Genomic DNA, 20,268 nt, shown 5'->3' on the forward strand with positions numbered 1-20,268 from the left:
CAGATCCCTTTCCTTTGTCAGGAGCTTTAGATTTACAGTCCCTTTTGTAGTGCCCTTCTTTTCCACATTTCTAGCACACCACCTTTACGTGTTTTCCTGGATATTTAGATCTCCCACTTGATGACTTATTTTTGTTTATGTTATGGGACCGTCTTCGTATAGGCAAGGCATCACCATTATGGCTCTCCATATTTTTCTGTCTCATCTCCTCCATCAGCGAGGATGAGACTATTTGATCAATTACAAGGCAATTGCATTGCTACCTATTGCAATAACCAAACTATTCCACGAATCTGGTAGAGAACACAACAAACTAATGCACTTATCTTCATCTGAAATTCTAATATCAACAGATAATAATTGACTTACCACAGTATTAAATGCGTTTAGATGTTCTGTCACCGAGTCTCCATCTTTCATCCTCAGGTTGTACATCTTTTTTTGTAGGAACAACTTATTCACCAGAGACTTAGATTGGTACAAAGTCCCTAACTTGTCCCACAAAGCCTTCGTTGTAGCTTCCCCTGATACATTCAACAATACTGAATTTGAGACACACAATCATATTGTGCTCTTAGCCTTCTGATCCAACTTCTTCCATTCTTCATCGGACACTCCCGTTGGTTTAGTACCCAGATCTACCGCGATCCACTGATCTTTATCCACCAACAGATCCTCCATCTTGAGTTTCCACAACTCAAAACTCTGACCATTAAATTTCTCGATCTTTGTCTTTCCACTGCTCACCATCTTCTTTCACCACCAGAATCGATCCCGTAGATGTCCCACTGAACAGGGTCTACCACAGGCCTAAGCAAAACCCCTTAGCAACAAAGGCATCCCCTTGAAGACAAAACAGCTCCGATACCAAATGCAAGTTTTAACCTTGTACAGAAATTATCTGCATACGAATTCTAAAACACAGAAAATAAACAATGCGAGAGCATATCACATAAAACACATATACACAGAGATTTTCCCTTGGATCCCAAAAACGGGACTACTAGCTTGCTTTTTCATTATTTCCCTTTCAATGTTACAATACATATTTATGCATGTTGAAGCATCCAATACCATGGACCAAAAACCATCGTGTCCAAAACCATGTGTGAAAAACATGCACAAAACCATAGGTGGGTCTGCCCAACCTAATATAGGGTTTGTTATCACTCAGGTTGTCCTTTTGGTCAGCAGCAAAAGGATACGCCCGAGGTAACCACAAACCAACTTTGGACTGCAGGTTCTAGCCCACTTGCAATGAAAGAGGGCTCTCTCTTTCTGATTTAGCTTTGTTGAAGATGATTTTAGGCTAGGTATTGAGTTTGAGGGGTTTTTGTTTTGATTTTGGTGGGAAGATTGATGTTTTCAGGTAGAGAGGCAAAGCATAGTCTGATAAGTTTCAAACCATTGGGCATGGAGTCGAGGAGGAGGATTGCTGGTGCGTTTTCTTGGTCATAAGAGAGAAAGATGGAGCAAGGTAACTGCACATGAAACAATGTTTCCGGTTTTAAGGGATGGAAGGAATGCTAAGGGACGAGAGGCAGCTAAGAATCTCTCAATCAGCTTAACAGAGGGGCGAATGAGTTCTACCTAGGGGCAACAAAGAATCCCTAGATAACTGTCAAACAAGGGTGAATTAGGGTAAATATGAGCCAGAAGGAATTCATATTCATTACCAATTCATGTTTCAGAGGAAAAACATAAAGAAACAGAGGAAATTGAGCCTAGAGTGTGATGAAACAAATTCTAAGCTAATCTTTCTTTCTGCTATTTAGATGGTGATAAATGAAAAAAACAGAGGTATGAAGCACTTATTGGTTCATATCGCAGCGCAAGAATTCCATATTCAGTTCTTCAAAACATTAATTCACAACACACAATTTGTTCTCCAAGCTTTCAGCAATCTTTGATTAAAGAAAACAACTCAGGTATACAGTGCGAGTCTCTAGTGAAAAATATCAATCGACCAACCCTTGAAACAATACAGGGGGTGGTATAAATAGGGAAAACTCTCCAAATTTTTTTATTACAACTTGAACTAAACAGGTCTAAAAAATGATTACTTTGACCTAATCCTATCAGAAATAAATGCAAGAAGATATCCTCGGGCTGCGCTGAGGGCAGCCGTATCAAAACTGAGTAAATATGCTGTCCTCGGTGGCTTGGTGCAGTGTCTCTGCAATAACTGATCATGGGCTTTGATTCATTGTTGTTCGGCGGCATTAAAAGCTTTGACTGTGATTTGAGAGCAGGGATGGGCTTACGCCGCTTGATTTGACATTTTTGGGGGCTCATTAATGTTCAGCTGCTTCGAGCCCCTAAAAACCTCACTGATACTCTTTGATAAATGAAACAGGCCGCTTGATGTGCTGTGTGTTAAATCAAAATTCGATGGCCGCTGTTCGGCCCTCTGTCTCCTTTAAAACTGTTTTTTGCTCCTTTTCTGAACCTGTGAGAAGAAATTTTTGTCCAAATGCGAATTTCGGGCTTAGCAGGTCACAAGGCTGCAAGGGGATTTCCATTTTGGCCCTATTTTCTTAGCGATGCGCGATCAAAAACTGCCTCAGAAACTGAATTCGGGCTTCCAGAGCACGATTTTCGCCTTTCGTGCCAAAAATTGATGATGACGTCAGCATGATGTCAGCAGGTGGGACCTCGTATGGTGGATGACGTGGCAGGGTGACGTCAGCAGGGTGACGTCAACATGTACGACGGTGACGTGGCAGTACAGTAGAGGGACACGATGGCGGGACACGGTGGCAGTGACGTGGCAGGGTGACTGGGCATGAGGCTGACACAGGCATTTGACGTCACTGGGCGGAAGGTGGTAAGCTGTTTCGGGTGCACCACCTTTGGGCACAAGCAGTATTGGAGGAGGGGCTCCGCCACAGCCAGGAAGGTGATGCGTGGCGGGAGTATGGCGGGAATACCGCCCATCTCCCGGACGCTAACCTTCGGCATCTTGGGATATGGGAAGGCTCGCCCACCGTACATCTCGGGCGGGGACGATCGGACGGCCGATGGGACAGGTGAGTCGGCGGAGGAATAACGGACGGGCGCGCGAATATTCACATTTTAATATAGTGCGGAAGGGGGGTTAGAACTTAGGAAATGTGGGCTATGGAATTGTTAACGAGCGGGGATTGAATGTTTGTGAACAAAACCTTAGGTTAAGGGTGGAAAAGAGGGTTTTTTAGGGCCAGGGTTAGGGAAAAAGGTTGTTAGTCTGACCAGATGTCAGACTAACTCCTGTTAGGACACGGATGGGCTAAAAACAACCCCAAATGGTTTGTTTTTTCCCAGACTTAGAAGAAATATGGCTATAGTGCCAGGGAGGGGATATTTAATATTTTTGGGAATTTATACATAGTTTTAGTAGGGGAAAGGGAAACAGATTAGGGAGTTAGATAAATAGAGTTAGGAGTTAATATGGAGGTGACAAGAAAGCGCTAAGGTGAGGGTATTTTGGGAAAAATGACTCATGGAGGAAGAATGGACCATCCTTGAGTAAAGCAGATCTTTACCAAGGCAACTGATATGGAGAATGATGAAACTAAGAGGAATCAAGCAGATCTTGACCTCTTTGGGGAGGTTAGTAAGTAATTTTGGGAATAAGAAGAAGAGGGAGTTAATTATGTCCAGCTTGAGCTCCTCCAGATGGAAACTACCTGATAACTGTGATCTGAAAAGATATAACACTTTGTAACACAAAATTGATCACAAATCAACCTTCTACAACCTCAAAAATTACCTACCCAGCCTACTGACCTAACATTTTTTCTTCTTTTTACATGGGTGCACTTAGACTTGCAAACCCAGATTATCCTTTTTTCTTTTTTCTGTTTATCCTATCTAAGTCAACACTTATTTCTGCCAAGGGCCCAGATTAAGCAGTTGGGCTCCTTTGATTCTCTACCTATCTACAAATCTGCCAAGATTAAAATGTTTGGACAGATGATGATTCTCTATATTCTATAACAGGAAATTAAAACCTAGGGAGACCAAGATTAAACTGTTTGGATCTCCCTTAACTGAAAAACTCTTCAAAAATGGAACAACTCCTCAAAATTGGACAACAGCTGTGGCATTTGGACTAGCACACTTTCATGGTTTCTTCTGGAAATATGGAACACTACAGCATGCAAAGTATGACATATTTGGCATGTAAAATGTCAATCATGAAAGATGAACACCTGTTGCAACAGGAGGATAACAGTGGCTCCACTTGGGGATGGCTTTTCCTTGTGAAAAGCCAAGAACAGCAGGTCAGATTGCCTTGATCTTCTATGGTTTCTGTAGACTGAAAAACTTGTTTGTTCTGGCTGCTAGGAATGTAAAACTTTGAAATATGAACAACTCTCTCCTCAACTGGGCTACTGTGAATTGTATAGCATCGCCTGCTTTCTTCTGCATGCTTGATAATTATGTACAATGCAGCTGGAGCATGCCCTTTGAAACAGTCTCAGAACATTGATCAAAACTTGATGTATTTGCTTTGTTTTGCTTTGAGCAAGGGTGCTAAGATGAACTGAAAACACTGCTCTATTTTGATACCTCTTGACTGAAAACTACAAACAGTTTCTTTTTACCCTGAATTTCTTATGATGTGACAGTGCTACTCTTGATGTTTTGTTGAGATTAGTGCAGAGACAGAGCCTTTAAAACCAGAATACTTGCTTTGACTGTGTCTTCACAAAATTTACCGCTGCTCCTCTAACAATCAGACTGCTTATATAAAAATAAAAACAAAATGTTGATATATACAAATATTACTGTACAAAGAGATATATACAAAGCTGTATTGTTTCCCTTTAAAAGGGATCATGGTAATGTTTCAGCATACGACCATTAACAGGGCCTTCTTCAATTGTGCTGCCCTCTATAGGTTTGAGAAAATATGTGTTATTTCTTTGAACAACAGAAACAACAAATGGCCCTTTCCATAAAAAATCAAACTTGGCATGTTTTCCCTTGTCTTCTCTTCTCGAGTCCCACCTTAGAACTTTGTCACCAATGTTGAAATCCTCAGCCTTAGCTCTCTTATCAAACATCTTTTTGAGCTTTTCTTGCAGAATCTGAGCTTTGTCATAAACTTTTTCTCTGGTTTGCTGAAGATGAATGGTCTGATTAATTCTTCTTTGAATGTCATTTGGTTCAGCCTAAATTTCCTGTAACATCTTGATAGTGGGAATGCCCAGGGATGAAGGAAATCTGGCCTCCATGCCATATACCAGCTCATAAGGGCTCATCCCAATGGATCTCTTGCTTGAAAGTCTGTCTGCCCATAGGGCACTTACCAGCTTTTTGTGCCAGTTCTTCTTGTTTTCTTCCAGCACCTTCTTTATGATGTTGATGAGGCTTTTTTTAGATGATTCGACCAAGCCATTACCTTGAGGGTAATAGGCTATAGAGTGGCCCAGGGTGATATGGAATTTGTGACAGAAATTGATCATCTTTTTGGACTTGAAGGCAGCGGCGTTGTCAGTGATGATTTTCTCAGGACAGCCAAATCTAGAAAGGATATTTCACTCAAGGAATTGGATAATGATGGTGTCATTGGCCTGCCTACATGGGATGGCTTCAACCCACTTGGTGAAATAGTCGGTGCTTGTTAGGATCCATTTGTGTTGGCCTCAGGAAGAGGGGTGGATTTCTCCAATGAAGTCAAGACCCCATTGTTGAAAAGGTTTTTCGATTGAGATGGGTTTCAGGGGCAGGGGTAGCAGCTTTCTTTTGCCCTCAAAAATTTGGCATTTGTGACATGACATGGCAAACTTCTTTACATCTGCAAAAAGAGATGGCCAATAGAAACCAGCCCTTAAAATTTTATCAGCCGTGGACTTCCAATATAGATGTCCTCCGCAGTCACCTGCATGGAATTCTTTCATGACATTGTTAGTTTCATTCATGGTTAAACAATTCAGCAATATACCTTCATGATTTCTCCAAAATAAAGCACCATCTATAACACAAAACTTTAAAGCCTTCATTTTCAAAAATCTCTTCTTGGTCCTGGACAATCCTGGGGGAGCAAACAGGTTTAACAGTAAAAAACATATATCAGCATACCATGGAGATTGTAAAAAGATTTCACTGATCTGTGGAGTCGGCAGCTCCTATTCATTGTCCAGTTCGTTAATGTCTAAGGCCTGAAAGTTTGTTTCGGACATCAGTTTAGCTAAACCTTGTCCCTTTATCAGCTTGGTTGGTTTTATTTCTATGTCATATTCAAGGATGTTTGCAATCCACTTGCCTCTTTTGCCTTCCAATCCCTCTTGGGTCAATATGTCTTTTACAGCAGCGTGTGGGACGTAGGCAATCACATGTGAATATAAAATATAAATTCTGAATTCCTTAACCAGCGCATAGGCCTGCTTTTCCATGATGGGGTACTTCAAAGGGGCATCTCTTAAAGCTCGGCTGAAAAAAGTGATTGGCTTTTCAGCTCCCTGTTCATCCTTTTGCAAAAGGACAACAGCTATGGTGTGATCAGATGCAAAAGAGAAAATGATAAAATCTTTGTCAAACTGTGGACTAGTGAGGACAGGGGTTTGAGTTAAGGCAGTTTTGATACTCTCAAAGGCCTGCTTGGTTTCAAGAGACCATTTTACCTTGGCATCCTTCTTTAACATGTTGCTTAACAGTCGTATCAGTTCAGCTAGATTTGGAATAAATCTTCTTAAGAAGTTGATTTTCCTAAGGAATGCTTGTAGCTCTTTTATGTTTCGTGGATATGGAATTTGGAGGATGGCTTGTATTCTTTCAGGATCAATTCTAATCCCATGCTTTGATATGATGTGGCCAAGTAATTTGCCTTCTTCAAGGCCAAAGAGAGACTTTTTGGGATTCAAGGAAATACCATATTTCCTACATGTCATGAAAATTTGGCTCGAATGCTTGAGGTGCTCTTCATCAGATTTGGAACATGGGGTCAAGTCATCAAGGTAAACAACTAGGAAATCATGGATTTCCTTGGCAAACACAATATCCATTGCCCTTTGAAAGGTTGCGCCAGCGTTTTTAAGTCTGAATGGCATTTTACATACTTAAATGTTCCCCACGGTGTGGTAAAGGCTGTCTTTCCTTGGTCATCCGGGTGAACAAGTATTTGGTTGAAACCTGAGAAGCCATCTAGCAAAGAGATTCTAGATGACCACACTACTCTTTGTAGGATGTGGTCCATTTTGGGCACAGGATAGTGGTCTTTTAAGGAGACTTGGTTTAAATTTCTCAGATCTACACAAAGTCTAATTTCACCTGTCTTTTTTCTTGTAGGAACAAGGTTGGACACCCATTCGGAAAATCTGATGGGTTCTATTATGCTTGCTTCAAACATCCTCTTCACCTCCTTCTCAATCAAGGGAAGAAGCATAGGGTTAATTCTTCTGAGTTTCTGTTTGAAGGGTTTTTGGTTTGGTTTTAAGGGAATTGTGTGTTGGATTACCGAGGTGTCATAGGATTTTAAATCCTCATAACTCCAAGCAAATACATCTTGGAATTCTTTGAATAAATCAATATACTTGGGCTTTTGATCAGGCGGCAGATTTTTGGACAGCTTGATCATTTTTGGATTCTCTGCTGTCCCAATATTGTGTTCTTCTATATCAGTGTTTATGGGCTACAATGTTGGCTTTTTGGGCACATCATTAGCGTCAAACATATCTTCTAATGGGGTTAAGCCAGCCGGAAAAAAATTATCCTTTAAGTCAATGATCTCGGCCTCTGTTTTGTCTATTTCTTCCAAGTGCATTTGTTTTAGCTATTCTACGTTTGCATTGTTAAAAATAGTTGGGTTCAGGATTTGTTTGGCTGTTGCAGCTGTTACAGCTTGCTGATTTTCTTGCTGACTTTCAGTTGTTTGCTGTTGGGAATCGTTCATAGGATCCATATCAATGTTAATATTCGAAAAATCATGCTCAAGAGTGAGAAAATTGTTAATCTGGGCATCAATTTCGAACACTTCCCAGTCTTTAATGTTATTTGGACAGCGGGCCTATGTTTTATTTCAGCTGTAAAGTGATGGTTTGGGTCAAGTGGAAGCTTGCATGTACTAGCAAAGGTGGCTAGGCTGTGTGCATGAATGTTATGATTTCTTGAAATCTTGTCAAGCTTGAATTCCGTGAATTCATTGAGTATGTTAGTGGCAGCGGTCCTATAGGCTCTCATTCTATTGTCATTGGTAACAAAATTACCTTTCATCTATTGTATGATTAAATCTGAGTCACCTAAAATGGACACTTTTGCAGCTCCTAGAGCTTTGAGCAGTTTGAGGCCTAAAAGCAGAGCCTCATACTCTGCCATGTTATTTGTGCATTTGAAATTTAGTCTGTAGGCATGGCCTTCTGCATGGCTGTTATGTGTATTGTGAATCCAGACACCTGCCCCTGCTCCTAAATTGTTGACAGAGCCATCAAACTCTAAATACCATGTGATTTCTTGCTTGTGGTTAGTACTAAGAGTTTCAGCTATTATAGGATTGGGCAGATTTGACATTTTTGTTTGGGGAGGTTCTTCTAGCATGTTGGTTGCATTAACTGTTGTGACAGTCTCATGTGTAGGTGCAACCGATTCTTCATTGATGTGTGCTTGTTGTTCTAGAGCTGAAGGCTCATTAGTTGGAGAATTTTTGTCATCATTAAACAAAATAAAGGAATCCATATCAGAATGGATTGAGTAGATGGGAAAATTTTCAGGCTTGCTCTCGCTACTCACAACATATTTCATGAGTGTTTCTCTGTACAGTCTCTTCAGTTGCCCAAAGACTGAGATAGTGGCATAGGAGAGGTCTAATTGAAGGGATCCTTGGAGCTTTGCTCCCCATGATCTTGATAGGAGCATACCGTACTTTGGTGGGATGTCAGCCACCACCACATCCATGAGGATGGTCTTGTTGGGATATTGGACCAAGGAGACACACAAGTCTTTGATGAGGCCTAAACATTTGACTTGACTTGAGTCAAATGAGTATAAATCTTTGTAAGGTCTTGTAATATCAAGGTTCAGTTTTTCCATAACTGCCTTGGGCATCAGATTGTGCGATGCTCCTGAATCAAACATAGCGTTGTGCAAAACTTTGTCATGTATATGCAAGCTAATATAAAAGGGTGGAATGGGTCCATGTGTTGATTTTCCATTAACTTCCGGACCAAACAACAGTTCAGGGGTATCATCTAAAACATTTACATCATCTTTGTTTTCTGGGAGTTGAAGTGATATTTGAATTTGTTGCCTATAGACATCATGTTTGGCAAGTTCTGAAATAGGGACAGGTATTTTCAGTTTTCCAATCTCTGCCTCTAAATTAAAAGGCTTTTCCAATGGAGTCTTGGTGTTGATAATGGCAGTTTTTTCTTTTTCATTTGAATTATCAGCGATTTGCTCTTATTTATCAGCGTTATGGGAAGTTTTTTCTTGCGGTTTTTCAGCTTCAGGAGGGCTTTTTGGAACGTTGTTCGAGTTTTCTTTTGAGGAAGAAGGTGGCAGAGGCTGATCAATAGAAGGCTGCGATTCTGTTATGTCTTCTACAGTTACTTGATGTAGGTTTGGGACAGGTGCATCAGCTGGTTCTGTTATGACAGCCTTGCCTTTAATCTTGTCGGGCTGCTTGCCATCCTTTGTTTTTCTAGGTTCAGAGATGTCAATGGTCCTAGTTCTCAGTTTATATTGTTTGTGTACTTCATACACAACAGTATCATAACCCTGTTTAAAATCAAAAGACTCACCAGTTTTAGTCTGAAACTGATTACATTCATGCTCATTTTGGTCTTCTTGGGTCAGGAAAGTTTGATGCTCACCCTTTAGATCCATTAAGTTCATGTGAGTATCTTCTATGGGTTGACTAGAAGTGGATCCTTCAACATAGTTATCTTGAAAAGGGGGTCTTATGTCATGGTATTGGCTAGACCTACCAGCATTTGTGTTCTGTGTTTTCCTAAAATTTGGGTTCCTTATGGTGTTGGACTGTTGTCCTTCCCATGATGCTTTTCTCTCAACATTTTCAACTCTCTCTCCCAGCCTTTGTAGGCCACTGATAATAGCATCAAGCTTTTGATCAAAGGCTGAGGGTTCTTCCTTAAAGGTGGTTCTTCTTTCCGTTCTAGCTCTGTTTCTCTTGGCAATTAAATTTGCCTCTACGCTGACAACAACATTTTTCATGTCCACAAGGGTTTGAGGAGCTCTTTCTTTTAACTGGTATGCCATATCCGGGTCGAATTCATCAGGGAATTTATACAAGGCAAGGTCAGGTGGAGGCCTTAAATTCTGTGGTATTGCATTATAGACATTATTGAACCTTGCACAGTACTCCAAAACAGTGTCCTGAGGGCCTCGTTTAATTGTATTGTATTCAGCTAGTATGTGCAAGGGGTCTTTCTTTTTCTCCCATCTGTTGGTAAAGGATTGGTAAAGCTCATCTGGAGTGGTTATGGAATTTGCAACAAGTGATCTGAACCAAGTTCTTACATCACCTGTTAGACTCTGAACAAAAATTCTCATTCTAATGTTATCATCGTCTATCTCGTAGTTTTCAAAATAATCTTGCATCTTCTTGGTATGTTGAAGGGTTGTGAAAGCACCAGTGGAATCAAAATATGTGATTTTAGATTGGTAATCTTGAGGTAAAACCCCAGGATTAGCAGGCAGTTGCAAGGGTGAATATCTATTGGCCATATTGGCAAGGATAAGTGGAACAACAGGGATAAATGGAACAACTGGGACAACAGGGATAAAAACAGTAGTGGTAATGGGAGTATGTGTAGTGAATGGGGTGTGAAAGGAGTGCTTTGAGATGTGGATGATGAACAAGGGGAAACAGGGGTTGAACGAAATAAAACCTTGGCAGGAGTCGGAACACAGCTAGGGTGAACTGTTTTAGGAGTATTATCAGCAAAATCTTCTTGTCTTTCTTGCTTTCTAAGGATCTTTGGGATTAGATTCGGATTTTCAAAAACAGCTAGAGGGTCTGGATCTGGGTTTGACCTTATGTATCGTGTATACTTTTTGGGAGCCAGCTTCCGAATCTGTTTTTTTGGTATTTTTCTGGGAATGCTTTTAGAATTAGCAAGAAACTGATCAGATTTTGGAATGGCTGTGTATAGCTTAAAACTAGCATGAAGATTGACTGAAGCAGCTTTTATTTACTCCTGTAAATGTAAAACAAGAACAGTTTCAAAGGCTTCCTGGCTGACATTCAGGCTGCATCTGTGGTTTTAAGGAATATACAACAATTAGAAAATTGATTTCTCAGTGGATTTTTCCAATCTGTTTTATGAAATTAACTGAGGAGGTCCCCAGTGTGGTCGCCATTATGTTATCACTCAGGTTGTCCTTTTGGTCAGCAGCAAAAGGATACGGCCGAGGTAACAATAGACCAACTTTGGATTGCAGGTTCTAGCCCACCTGCAATCAGAGAGGGCTCTCTCTTTCTGATTTAGCTTTGTCGAAGATGATTTTAGGCTAGGTATTGAGTTTGAGGGGTTTTTGTTTTAATTTTGGTGGGAAGATTGATGTTTTCAGGTAGAGAGGCAAAGCATAGTATGATAAGTTTCAAACCATTGGGCATGAAGTCGAGGAGGAGGATTGCTGGTGCGTTTTCTTGGTCATAAGAGAGAAAGATGGAGCAAGGTAACTGCACATGAAACAATGTTTCCGGTTTTAAGGGATGGAAGGAATGCTAAGGGACGAGAGGTAGCTAAGAATCTCTCAATCAGCTTAACAGAGGGGCGAATGAGTTCTACCTAGGGGCAACAAAGAATCCCTAGATAACTGTCAAACAAGGGTGAATTAGGGTAAATATGAGCCAGAAGGAATTCATATTCATTACCAATTCATGTTTCAGAGGAAAAACATAAAGAAACAATGGAAATTGAGCCTAGAGTGTAATGAAACAAATTCTAAGCTAATCTTTCTTTCTACTATTTAGATGGTGATACATGAAAAAAATAGAGGTAAGAAGCACTTATTGGTTCATATCACAGAGCAAGAATTCCATATTCAGTTTTTCAAAACATTAATTCACAACACACAGTTTGTTCTCCAAGCTTTCAACAATCTTTGATTAAGGAAAACAACTCAGGTATACAGTGGGAGTCTCTAGTGAAAAATATCAATCGACCAACCCTTGAAACAATACGGAGGGCGGTATAAATAGGGAAAACTCTCCAAATTTTTTTATTACAACTTGACCTAAATAGGTCTAAAAAATGATTACTTTGACCTAATCCTATCAGAAATAAATATAAGAAGATATCCTCGGGCTGTGCTGAGGGCAACCGTATCAAAACTGAGTAAATATGCTGTCCTCGGTGGCTTGGTGCAGTGTCTCTGCAATAACTGAGCATGGGCTTTGATTCATTGCTGTTCGGCGGCATTAAAATCTTTGACTGTGATTTGAGAGCAGGGATGGGTTTACGTCGCTTGATTTGACATTTCTGGGGGCTCATTAATGTTCAGCTGCTTCGAGCCCCTAAAAACCTCACTGATACTCTTTGACAAATGAAACAGGCCGCTTGATGTGTTGTGTGTTAAATCAAAATTTGATGGCCGCTATTTAGCCCTCTGTCTCCTTTAAAACTGTTTTTTGCTCCTTTTCTGAACCTGTGAGAAGAAATTTCTGTCCAAATGCGAATTTCGGGCTTAGCAGGTCACAGGGCCGCTAGGGGATTTCCATTTTGGCCCTATTTTCTTAGCGATGCGCGATCAAAAACTGCCTCAGAAACTGAATTCGGGCTTCCAGAGAACGATTTTCGCCTTTTGCGCCAAAAATTGATGATGACGTCAATAGGTGGGACCTCGTACGACGGATGACGTGGCAGGGTGACGTCAGCAGGGTGACTTCAGCATGTACGACAATGATGTGGCAGTACAGTAGAGGGACACGGTGGCGAGACAGGGTGGCAGTGACGTGGCAGGGTGACTGGGCATGAGGCTGACACAGGCAGATGACGCAGGCAGTTGACATCATTGGGCGGAAGGTGGTAAGCTGTTTTGGGCGCACCACCTTTGGGCACAAGCGGTATTGGAGGAGGGGGCTCCGCCACAGCTAGGAAGGTGACGCATGGCGGGAGTACGGCGGGAATACCGCCCATCTCCCGGACACTAACCTTTGGCATCTTGGGATATGGGAAGGCCCGCCCACCGTAGATCTCGGGCGGGGATGATCGGACGGCCGACGGGACAGGTGAGTCGGCGGTGGAATAGTGGACGGGCACGCGAATATTCGAATTTTAATATAGCGCGGCGGGGGGGTTAGAACTTAGGAAATGTGGGCTATGGAATTGTTAACGAGCGGGGGTTGAATGTTTGTGAACAAAACCTTAGGTTAAGGGCGGAAAAGAGGGTTTTTTAGGGCCAGGGTTAGGGAAAAAGGTTGTTAGTCTGACCAAATGTCAGACTAACTCCTGTTAGGACACGGATGGGCTAAAAACAGCCCCAAATGGTCTGTTTTTTCCCAAACTTAGAAGAAATATGGCTATAGTGCCAGGGAGGGGATATTTAATATTTTTGGGAATTTATACATAGTTTTAATAGGGGAAAGGGAAACAGATTAGGGAGTTAGATAAATAGAGTTAGGAGTTAATATGGAGGTGACAAGAAAGCGGTAAGGTGAGGGACCTTAGGTTATTTTTGGAAAAATGACTCATGGAGGAAGAATGGACCATCCTTGAGTAAAGCAGATCTTTACCAAGGCAACTGATATGGAGAATGATGAAACTAAGAGGAATCAAGCAGATCTTGACCTCTTTGGGGAGGTTAGTATGTAATTTGGGGAATAAGAAGAAGAGGGAGTTAATTATGTCCAGCTTGAGCTCCTCCAGATGGAAACTGCCTGATAACTGTGATCTGAAAAGATATAACACTTTGTAACACAAAATTGATCACAAGTCAACCTTCTGCAACCTCAAAAATTACCTATCGAGCCTACTGACCTAACATTTTTTCTTCTTTTTACATGGGTGCACTTAGACTTGCAAACCCAGATTATCCTTTTTTCTTTTTTCTGTTTATCATATCTAAGTCAACACTTATTTTTGCCAAGGGCCCAGATTAAGCAGTTGGGCTCCTTTGATTCTCTACCTATCTACAAATCTGCCAAGATTAAACTATTTGGACAGATGATGATTCTCTATATTCTAAAACAGGAAATTGAAACCTAGGGAGACCAAGATGAAACTGTTTGGATCTCCCTTAACTGAAAAACTCTTCAAAAATGGAACAACTCCTCAAAATTGGACAACAGTAGTGGCATTTGGACTAGCACACTTTCATGGTTTCTTCTGGAAATATGGAACACTACAACATGCAAAGTATGACATATTTGGCATGTAAAATGTCAATCATGAAAGATGAACACCTGTTGCAACAGGAGGATAACAGTGGCTCCACTTGGGGATGGCTTTTCCTTGTGAAAAGCCAAGAACAGCAGGTCAGACTGCCTTGATCTTCTATGGTTTTTGTAGACTGAAAAACTTCTTTGTTCTGGCTGCTAGGAATGTAAAACTTTGAAATATGAACAACTCTCTCCTCAACTGGGCTACTGTGAATTGTATAGCATCGCCTGCTTTCTTCTGCATGCTTGATAATTATGTACAATGCAGCTGGAGCATGCCCTTTGAAACAGTCTCAGAACATGGATCAAAACTTGATGTATTTGCTTTGTTTTGCTTTGAGCAAGGGTGCTGATATGAATTGAAAACACTGCTCTATTTTGATACCTCTTGACTGAAAACTGCAAATAGTTTCTTTTTACCCTGAATTGCTTATGATGTGATAGTGCTACTCTTGATGTTTTGTTGAGATTAGTGCAGAGACAGAGCCTTTAAAACTAGAATACTTGCTTTGACTGTGTCTTCACAAAATTTACTGCTGCTCCTCTAACAATCAGACCGCTTATATAAAAATAAAAACAAAATGTTGATATATACAAATATTACTGTACAAAGAGATATATACAGAGCTGTATTGTTTCCCTTTAAAAGGGATCATGGTAATGTTTCAGCATACGGCCATTAACAGGGCCTTCTTCAGTTGTGCTGCCCTCTATAGGTTTGAGAAAATATGTGTTATTTCATTGAACAACAGAAGCAACAAATGGCCCTTTCCATAAAAAATCAAACTTGGCATGTTTGCCCTTGTCTTCTCTTCTCGAGTCCCACCTTAGAACTTTGTCACCAATGTTGAAATCCTCAGCCTTAGCTCTCTTATCAAACATATTTTTGAGCTTTTCTTGCAGAATTTGAGCTCTGTACGCTCCCAAATTCAAGTGTAATCAAAATTTTAGAGGGTATATTTTGAATTGACAACACTATGCATGGGATTCATGTTCTTGAGTGCTATTTTTTTTTAATGCCTTGTAACCAATATGCATTTTCTAAGTCCCATACTTATTTTGCACAATGATGATGGGTGATCCAAAGGTGAGGCACATGGTCGAGCAACACCTTGTCCTAGTAGTTGTTGCAGCTACGTCTTCATCTTGTTTGCCTCTATAATGGACTACATATATATCTTAAAGTTTTGTAACAAGAGATCTAGCAATAGTTGGATCTCGTGCTCCACTTCCCTTTTGGGTGGTAGCCCTTTAGGATCCTCAAACACATCCATGTATGCATGTGACAACGCTTCCATTTTTATTTTATTCCTTAGTCACCCCTTCAGGGATAACTTAGCTCTCATGAACTCTTCTATAGACTGATTTTCTCTTATAAATGACAAAGCATATTTCTTGTTAGAATTCATCAAATTTTTCGATTGGTTTGAATTGAATAGAAATATCTTTGGTTTTCCCTTTTTCACACTGATGATGAAGGATTTTTCATCCTTGACAAGATGATATTAGTTGGATTTCTTCATGAATATCACACTTGCTTGTACATGTAGGGATTCCCAAACACAACCCCACATACATCAAGTGGAACTACATCCAATTCTACTTCATTAATAAAATCAACATTAATAGAAAATTCGATCCTTCTCTATTTTACTACCTTTATGTTTGCCTTCTTATTGACCCAACCCAATGGATAGAAGCTAGGATCATCATAAGTCTCTATTACTAGTTTCTTGACCATATTTATTACTATTATATTTTCCTACAGTCTTGAGTCAAATAGAGCATTAATTTCCATCTTCTTGACTTGTATCTTTATATGGAAAATTCTAGTCATTTCGCTCTCTTAATGTTGGTAACACTACTCAAACTCACCCCGTTCTGCACTGATTTACATACAATCTTCTCATATACGTCTTAGTTTCTTTCCACTTGATTACTCAAATCTATGGGCATGAGAATTTTTATGATCCTTATGCCTTAAAAATGATAAGAAACCAATAGTTATAGTAATCTTTAGGAGGGACACCTCCTTTTACAATGGATACAAATTACAAAAGACAATATTTGATGATTCTAAGACTAGGTCTCCTTAGTGTATATATAGTAGACAACGAGTACAAATATAATAAAATAGGAACATGAGGGGTTCTTTCCTACATAAGAATATAGAAATAGAAATGTAATCATTTCATATCCAAGGATTGATAAGGGGTTTTAGGGTTAATATGGGCCTTATATAGTGCTTAACATTCCCCTCCACTTCAAACAAGTCTTCCCCTAACCAATTGACTAATTTCTAGAGATTATACAAGAATAAGTCATATTCCCATGTCATCTCTTCTATTGGTAGGTTTTTTTGTTTGATGATGTACTCCATAATTGCTAGGTTATTGGGTTCCTTAATCTGTGTTTCAATGATTGTTTCTACTTCTACTATGATTTTCCCTTCTTTATTTAATTTTGGCACAATTCCCAATTACAAATGAATAACATGGTCATCATATTCATTAGGTGAAATACCCTTAAGAATTAGTCTAAATACCTTGGGATGATTATTGATGGATTTATGGAGTTCCCATGACATAGATGATATTGAAGCTTGAAGATTTAGTGAACATAATTTTTCCATTAAACCCTAGTGCCCATTTTTGAGTAGTTTTCTCATACTGTTAGAGCTTATCACTTTACATGGTTTCCCTAGGATAATTCTAAGCTCAATTTCCTTTCCTTTTAAGGTAAATCATATGAAGAGATCTTGAATATTAAAGGTCATCGTTCCTAATGATTGTAGCCATTAGACCCCTAATACAACATCAAAACCACCCATTTGTATTGCAATCATGGGATTGTCCAAAAACTACTCCTCCATATTGAGCTTAATACTATGAAACTTCCCTGCACAATTTATGGTGTCTCCATCTATAATAATTACATGAAGCTTTGGTGCTAGATATATGAAACAATCAAGAAGTTCTGATAATTTGTAATTGATGAAGTTATGGGTATTACTTGAATCAATCGACATTGTTACCTTTTTCTTTTTGATATATCCTTCTATCTTGAGGGTTTGTGGAGTATTGATTCCATCCGATGCATGACAAGATATTGTTGGAGTAATCCATTCTAGCTCTAAATGATTTTATGGGACCAATTTTTGATCATCTTCCTCTTCAGAGTATATTTAGAATCAATTATTCTCATCATGTAATGCCTCTTACTGTACTTTCTATCATAGTTGAAAAATAGTCCCTTTGATCTTCTTCCATCCATCTGTTAAGGAGTCAACCTTAAATTTATTTACTACCATCTATTTCATTAAATTTATTCTCTAATTGAGATTACACAAATTCTATGTCTTCACTGTGTTCATGAGTTACATGAGTTAAGGATGAGCTTTCAGTAGATTTGATTGTTGTAGCAGATTTATTTGACGGCATGTTGGAAAATAGTAATAGTGCTCCTCTTTATCATAATTTTCAACCACCAAAAAAAAAGGGATCTTTTAATCACCAATTAGGTCACTTTTAAATTACGTACCTTAATTTGGATAAAATTTGAGTGGATGGAGTTTTTCTTGATATATCTCTAATATTTGAGCCCTTCCATATATGAAAATTTGTTTTGTAATACTATGATATATATTGTACAGTGATGTGTGATTTGACATTAAGTCTACTTGGGCGAAGCCCAGGAGACCGTAGTTTAAATCTCATTGAGTAAACTGGCCTGTTGTGGTGGATGCTCGAGAAGCAGATTCCCCACCCTTGCCTTGGCAGCACGAGAGTCTCGCTTTGCTAAAACCATAGGATCTTAGTATATCAACTTGCAGGTAGTTGGATGTACTCTTGGTGTTATTGTGGAAGCTACGAGGATTGATCTTGGGTCTCCCATAGATTAGGACTGGTAGTTACTGATTCACCATGTGGTTAAAAAAAATAAATTACTATGATATATATTTTCTACAATTCCATGGGTGTGAACATAATTTGATGTGCCAATTGAAAGTTATGGTAACTTTCCCTAAACTTTTTTATTTTTGGCCTCTTCCAATGAGCAACTTTTATAGCATGACATGTGTCCAATTATTCAAGTATCTTTTTGAAATTTTTTTAAAGGGACTTATGTTTGTCTCCTAAACCTTCTGAATATTTCATAGACTGATATAGAAAAAATACTAAGCTTACTTGTTTAAAATTTATTTCAGGAATGTTCATAAACCATAACTTCCACGGGTCTAACTCTGAAAGTATAGTGAACCCAATTTTGAAAATTGAACCACATGTTCCTTGATATTTATCCTTAATATGGTATAATTTTGACTATCTAAAACCCCATAGACAAAATCTATTGTGAGAAATCCAAATTGACCTGTTTGAAATTGATTTCTAGAGCATTGAGGAACCTGGAAATCCTTAGAGAATATATCTAAAATTATATTTAACTAAGATATGAAATTTGAACTAGATGTTCACTAAGGTTTCACCTAAATGTGGTCCCAATTTCATGGTCTAAAACCTCATAGAAACAAAAATCTAGGGAAAATTTCAAATTGACCTAATTGAGGCTGATTTCAGGAGCATTTAGAAAGCATAACATCCTTGAAACATATCTCAAAAAATATAGTCAACAAAGATCTCTTGTGTGCTTTGGCTACCACATTTTAATATTTATCCCCCTTCTACTTATTATTATTATCCTTGGAAGCTTCTTGATGTTTCTTCTTCTTTAACCCACTTGATTTCCCTTTCTTTTGTGTATGTTCTCTAGGTATTGTTTCTATAGGCATGCCTCATATTGCATTCTAGGTTTGAACAAAATCACTTGCTTCTGTAGATGGTTGTTTAGACCCCCTAGATACTTTAGGTATATGGTTGGATTCTTTGGGGAGATATCCAACATTATTTCCATCTTCCTAAATTATGTGATGTACTCCTATACACTCTATCGGTGTCTTTGCCTAAAGTATGCCACCAAATACATTGATCCTCTACATACCCAATAGGGATGAAATTTTTGAAATTCATCACTTAGTCACTAAAGGATATCCATCTAGTCTTGGGGTTTTCGGGTAATTTTTCCACCAGGCTATGGAATAGCCCTCTAATTTTAGATGTGCAAATAAAATTTTATGTTCTTCCTCTATGTGGTGTACACTAAAATAAAAATTAACTATTGCTACTAGTGATTTAACTTCAAAGTGTTAATATCACCTCGATATGACTTGATATAAACCTTCACATCCATCTTCAACAAGGGTTGTGATGGTTTATGAAACTTAAGTTGGTTGTTATTTTTAGGTTATTAATTACACTCTATGTTTCTTCCTAATCCATAGTTTCCCCTCTAACCTTACCATAGATATGGAACCTCGATCTTCTCTGATTCCCAAACTTTTCACCAAAGGCACCATAAGGAGATTCATGTTATGGCTGATATCTGAAACATGTTCTTCTAGCCTCAAGAACCTCTCCTTTGCATGATATCTAGGATTATTAATGGATTCATCATCCATGGCTAGGCTTTATAACTTTGTTCTTAAACCAATATGGATCCCTTGCAACCTCCAATGAAATACCCAAAGAAACATTCTTTAATACAAATATGATCTGTGAAATGTTGTGGATATTCTACTGGACATTTTGTAACAATAAATCTATTTTTTTTTACTTAAAATATGAAAATATATACTATGAGGGATAATTTTCCTTAGATTTATGGATTCATTAATTACTATGTTGTGCTTATGCATGCAATAGGTAAAATATGGAAAATAAAAATAGAACTCACAAACCAAAATAAATACAGGATATAATCTGGGAACCCCTTATGGAAGAAAACCCAGCTAGAAGGTGAGGCTACTCTACTCTCTCTCTCTATATATATTTTTTCTTTTTTTAAAAAAGAATTATCTATATTCTTTGAATATATCAACAATATAA

This window comes from Pinus tabuliformis, chromosome 7, assembly GCF_031772625.1.
Source record: "Pinus tabuliformis cultivar Carrire ecotype Pingquan chromosome 7, CPIR1, whole genome shotgun sequence".
Lineage (NCBI taxonomy): Eukaryota > Viridiplantae > Streptophyta > Pinopsida > Pinales > Pinaceae > Pinus > Pinus tabuliformis.